Genomic DNA, 5,446 nt, shown 5'->3' with positions numbered 1-5,446 from the left:
AAGGAAAGAAAAAAACCAAATGACTTCTCTCATTGAATTTGTGGTATTTCTGGAACCCTTTAAGGATGTGTTTCATGAGCTTTTCAGGCTGTGGAAGATAGCCATTGTAACACCTGTAAGTAGTGCTGCATGTGAACGTAGCTTTTCAGCACTTAAGTTGATCAAAAACCATCTCAGAACAACAATGGGGGATGAGAGACTGATCCATCTAGGGGTTTTGAGCAATGCATCAAGATGAGCAAAATCATTAAATATGGATGAGTTTTTAAACCGTTTTAGCAGCAACCATAAAAATCGCAGGATTGTACTTTTTTTAAATGAACCAGAAACATAAACCTATTATAAGCCCCATTATACTTAGAAAATCAACTACATCCACTGTATTTAGTCTGTAGGACAGCGGTTTTGTTGTTGTTCTTTTTGTTTATTTGTTTGGTCAGTATTTACAGTTGTGAGGCTGAAATAGAGTTGTATGTAATTTCTATATCTTGATGTTTACTTTTCTTGTTGTACATCAAGATATTGTAGTTTTGTTTTGCTATGCTGTGTGGCACAATCAGGCGAATCGTGTGACAAGCAAAGTGAATAAAATGAGTCTGAAAATTTGGTGTGTAGTGTGTACTGTGTTTTCACAGAAGTGAAAAAACGTCCTTTGATGACATCCAGAAACATTCTCAAATAAAAAAAAAATCATAAATAAATAAAAATGCATGATTAAATAGCAAAAAAAATTATTAATACTAAAATAACACTGGATGAATTAAGTCATTCTATACTGTTTCTATGATCCACATATTTTACGTTAAACTAAAGCTACCCTTTTCAAAAAGTAGCTATCTAACAAAGTATTGATATATGATATTTTACAATCAATATGCTCAAGACTAATTAGCCTTCCTCTACATAAGTAGATTTGGTCTATTCATCAATGCAAATTTACTGCAACTGCTGATATGCAAATTGAATAGGATGTGGAAAAAAATATTTATTATATACAATTTTATTACAGTTATATGAATTTATTAATTGTGTATTTATTATATGAATGATTAATATAATTATGCATTTATATAAATAAGGCTGTTCTATTATTATTTGTGAGTTGTACACTAATACATTGGATTATTTTATTTATTACAGTTTTATAAGTTAATCTAAAATGTATTTTATTGTTTTGATTTAGAGCAGTGAATAACTGCTATTAAAAGATAATAGGGTATCACTGTTTATTGCTGATTTTAAAGCTTACTGAACTTGAAATGATTTGGATATCTACAGTTCTACATAAATACACAACATAAGAATGGCCCCTCTGTAATAATTGTGGCCCCTCTTGTGCCCCCCAGTTGAAAAAATCCTAGAATCGCCCCTGATATGCGGGATTTTTATAGGTTAATTTTTTTTAAACAATTCAGCGCATCTCCAAAAAGGAGGACAAATGAGTGTCCGGCTTGAGGCTGCGCCGGACACCGGACAGGGGGCTTGAAATCCGGACTGTCCGGCCAAAATCTGGACGTATAGCCACAATCATGAAAATTTCCACCTACTCACACTCCAAACTTGGAACCACCCACAGCTGTAGGCAATGATGTCCTAATGGAGGTCACCATAAAATTGAGAACTTTGCTACACTGAAGGTTAGATGGTTCGAAGGACAGAATCCTTCAGTATGAGGTGCTTAAGCACACGTTGACCAACAGAAAAACCAGCTGAAGAGTAAGAAGACAGATTTAGACTTGCAAAATCTTCTTTAATGATGTTGCCTTTCTTCAGTTCTGTCTTCCCCCTTTAAGTTGGCCTAGCGTTGTAACAGATGTGGGGAACAAAGCCTGGTTTGTTGATACCACAGCCCGGGATAAACCTAAATACTAGTTTAAATTCCTAAGTTCTTGGCTAAATAAAAGATAATTTCTGTTAACCCGGCTCCCGTCTCTCTTGTGGTTGTGTTGTTTGGCAGCTTAAATCTCTACTCGTCTTGGGGCCCGTGTCAGAGCGTCCTTTGTATAAAGCAAACGTTGTCTCATCCAAGATACAATACCACATCACTGCAAAAACTTGAAATGTTTCCAGCGATGTGGTATTGCATCTCGGATAAGACAGCAGATATGAAAATCAGGTGTTATTGAAAAAAAACGGGCCCGACACGGGTTCATTTCACATTTCGATGTCAGTCATAGCATGTTTTCTAAATGCTCAAATGACGTCAGGTTTCTGAAATGTCTACATAAAGAATTGTCAATGTGTGTGTGACTTCTATTAAAAGATTTTCTAAATTTGGCTTCAACGAATGAACTACAAAGCATGAAACGGGTAGCTATGCTGCAAAAAAGAAAAACATTATGGATTGTTGTTTGTATTCCACATATCTTAACAGTAGGCTTCAAAGAGATTGTGGAAGTCCTTTCTGCTTTTGGCCTCGAAGTGTCCGCTAAAATGTCACATAAACTTTAGCGCCTACAAAATTCAACTACGCAAAACATTTTAGAGGAGAAGCACAGCAGAATGGAATGCCGATTGAGTTTCTATAAACTGTTAAGACTATATTTTCAGGGATCATTTCTATAGTTCTTTGCTTGGAAGTGTGTTTCGAAAGTGCTTGTCTCCCAACTCACGATGAAGAGTCATGATGCTCTTTTCTGAGCATGAATTGGGCGCAGAGCAGAGACTTTGGTTGTGAGCTTTGTGTCGTTGATGTGCGTTCTGTATAGCTTTTTGCAATGTTGAAGAAAGGAGTATGTGGTGTTTGGTATTTAAGTCTCATTTTGGAATTGTTTTGTTTTTGCATCTGTAGGTCCTATGCAGCAAACTTTGTTGAAATGCGGAACTGTGTGTTGTCTAAGAGAGCAGTTGCAAAAAGTGGGTTTTAGAGTAAAGAGAGCGTTGGATATGTTCCCTGTTCGAGGACAGCCATCGCAAGTTTTCTAAGAATGCAATCAATGTCAAGTTTCTGAAATGCCTAAGTTAGCAATTGTTGGTAGGTTTGTGACTTTTTCGTTGGACGTCAGCTCTCTGCCATTGATGAAGTTTCTGTGTTGCTGTTGTCGATGTTGAAGAAAGGGGTTTGATCTGAGCGTTGTTTGACATTTGTGCCTTTTGAGAAAGTGGATTGTTTTAGAAGCTTTTCTGGAATGCTTTGTGGCAGTCCAATATTGGAAAGAGGAGCCCAGGACCAATGGAGAAGCTCACGGCTAGGAAAAGACATCAATCATGAACATTTCCACCTACTCACACTCCAAACTTGGAACCACCCACAGCTGTAGGCAATGATGGCCTAATGGAGGTCACCATAAAATTGAGAACTCAGCTACACTCAAGGCTAGATGGTTCTAATGACAGAATCCTTAAGTATGAGGTGCTGAAGCACACGTTGGCCAAGAGAGAAACCAGCTGAAGAGTAAGAAGACAGATTTAGACTTGCAAAATCTTCTTTATAATGATTTTGCCTTTCTTGAGTTGTCTTCCCCCGTTAAGGTGGCCTAGCGTTGTAACAGATGTGTGGAACAAAGCCCGGTTTGTTGATACCACAGCCCGGGAGGAACCTAAATACCAGTTTAAATTCCTAAGTTCTTGGCTAAATAAAAAATCATTTCTGTTAACCCGGCTCCCGTCTCTCTTGTGGTTATGTTTTTTGGCAGCTTAAACCTCTCCTCGTCTTGGGGCCCGTGTCACAGCATCCTTTGTATAAAGCAAACGTTGTCTCATCCAAGATACAATACCACATCACTGCAAAAACTTGAAATGTTTCCAGCGATGTGGTATTGCATCTCGGATAAGACAGCAGATATGAAAATCAGGTGTTATTGAAAAAAACGGGGCCGACAAGGGTTCATTTCACATTTCGATGTCAGTCATAGCATGTTTTCTAATTGCTCAAATGACGTCAGGTTTCTGAAATGTCTACATAAAGAATTGTTAATGTGTGTGTGACTTCTATTAAAAGATTTTCTAAATTTGGCTTCAACGAATGAACTACAAAGCATGAAACGGGTAGCTATGCTGAAAAAAAGTAAGACATTATGGATTGTTGTTTGTATTCCACATATCTTAACAGTAGGCTTCAAAGAGTTTGTGGAAGTCCTTTCTGCATTTGGCCTCGATGTGTGCGCTAAAATGTCACGTAAATTTTAGCGCCTACAAAATTCAACTAAGCAAAACCATTTTAGAGGAGAAGCGCAGCAGAATGGAATGCCGATTGAGTTTCTATAAACCGTTAAGACTATATTTTCAGGGATCATTTCTATAGTTTTTTGGCTGGAAATGTGTTTCAAAATTGCCTGTCTCCCAACCCACAAAGAAGAGTCATGATGCTCCTTTCTGAGCATGAATTGGAAGCAGAGCAGTGACTTTGGTTGTGAGCTCTGTATCGTTGATGAGCGTTCTGTATTGCTTTTTGCAATATTGAAGAAAGGAGGGTGTTCTGAGTGGTGTTTGGTATTTAAGTCTCATTTTGGAATTGTTTTGTTTTTGCATCTGTAGGTCCTATGCAGCAAACTTTGTTGAAATGCGGAACTGTGTGTTGTCTAAGACAGCAGTTGCAAAAAGTGGATTTTAGAGTAAAGAGTGCTTTGGATACCTGCCCAGTTCGAGGTCAGCCATTGCAAGTTTTCTAAAAATGCATTCAACGTCAAGTTTCTGAAATGCCTAAGTTAGCAATTGTTGGTAGGTTTGTGACTTTTATGTTGGACGTCAGCTCTGTGCCGTTGATGAAGTTTCTGTGTTGCTGTTGTCGATGTTGAAGAAAGGGGTATGATCTGAGCGTTGTTTGACATTTATGCCTTTTGAGAAAGTGGATTGTTTTAGAAGCTTTTCTGGAACGCTTTCTTGCAATCCAATATTGGAAAGAGGAGCCCAGGACCAATGGAGCAGCTCACGGCTAGGAAAAGACATCAATCATGAACATTTCCACCTACTCACACTCCAAACTTGGAACCACCCACAGCTGTAGGCAATGATGGCCTAATGGAGGTCACCATAAAATTGAGAACTCTGCTACACTCAAGGTTAAATGGTTCTAAGGACAGAATCCTTCAGTATGAGGTGCTGAAGCACAAGAGAGAAACCAGCTGAAGAGTAAGAAGACAGAGTTAGACTTGCAAAATATTCTTTAATGATTTTGCTTTTCTTCAGTTCTGTCTTCCCCCTTTAAGGTGGCCTAGCGTTGTAACAGATGTGGGGAACAAAGCCCGGTTTGTTGATACCACAGCCCGGGAGGAACCTAAGTACCAGTTTAAATTCCGAAGTTCTTGGCTAAATAAAAGATCATTTCTGTTAACCCGGCTCCCGTCTCTCTTGTGGTTGTGTTTTGTGGCAGCTTAAACCTCTCCTCGTCTTGGGGCCCGTGTCACAGTGTCCTTTGTATAAAGCAAACGTTGTGTCATCCAAGATACAATACCACATCACTGCAAGAACTTGAAATGTTTCCAGCGATGTGGTATTGCATCTCGGA

The 5,446-nt window shown here is 38.6% G+C and overlaps 2 non-coding genes across 2 annotated transcripts; both read left to right on the top strand.

The window, feature by feature from the left end:
- Positions 1-2,534: 2,534 nt before the first annotated feature.
- Positions 2,535-2,741, top strand: LOC143730024 (small nucleolar RNA U3). The gene has a single exon (XR_013200262.1). It is a non-coding gene; the product is annotated as a small nucleolar RNA U3 (small nucleolar RNA).
- Positions 2,742-4,212: 1,471 nt separating this feature from the next.
- Positions 4,213-4,426, top strand: LOC143729968 (small nucleolar RNA U3). Its single transcript, XR_013200213.1, has one exon. It is a non-coding gene; the product is annotated as a small nucleolar RNA U3 (small nucleolar RNA).
- The last annotated feature ends 1,020 nt before the right edge of the window (positions 4,427-5,446 follow it).

Source organism: Siphateles boraxobius, unplaced genomic scaffold, assembly GCF_051911475.1.
Source record: "Siphateles boraxobius isolate OS27281-9 unplaced genomic scaffold, OSU_SipBor_1 8, whole genome shotgun sequence".
Classification (NCBI taxonomy): Eukaryota; Metazoa; Chordata; class Actinopteri; order Cypriniformes; family Leuciscidae; genus Siphateles; species Siphateles boraxobius.
This window is presented reverse-complemented; position numbering and strand designations above follow the sequence as displayed.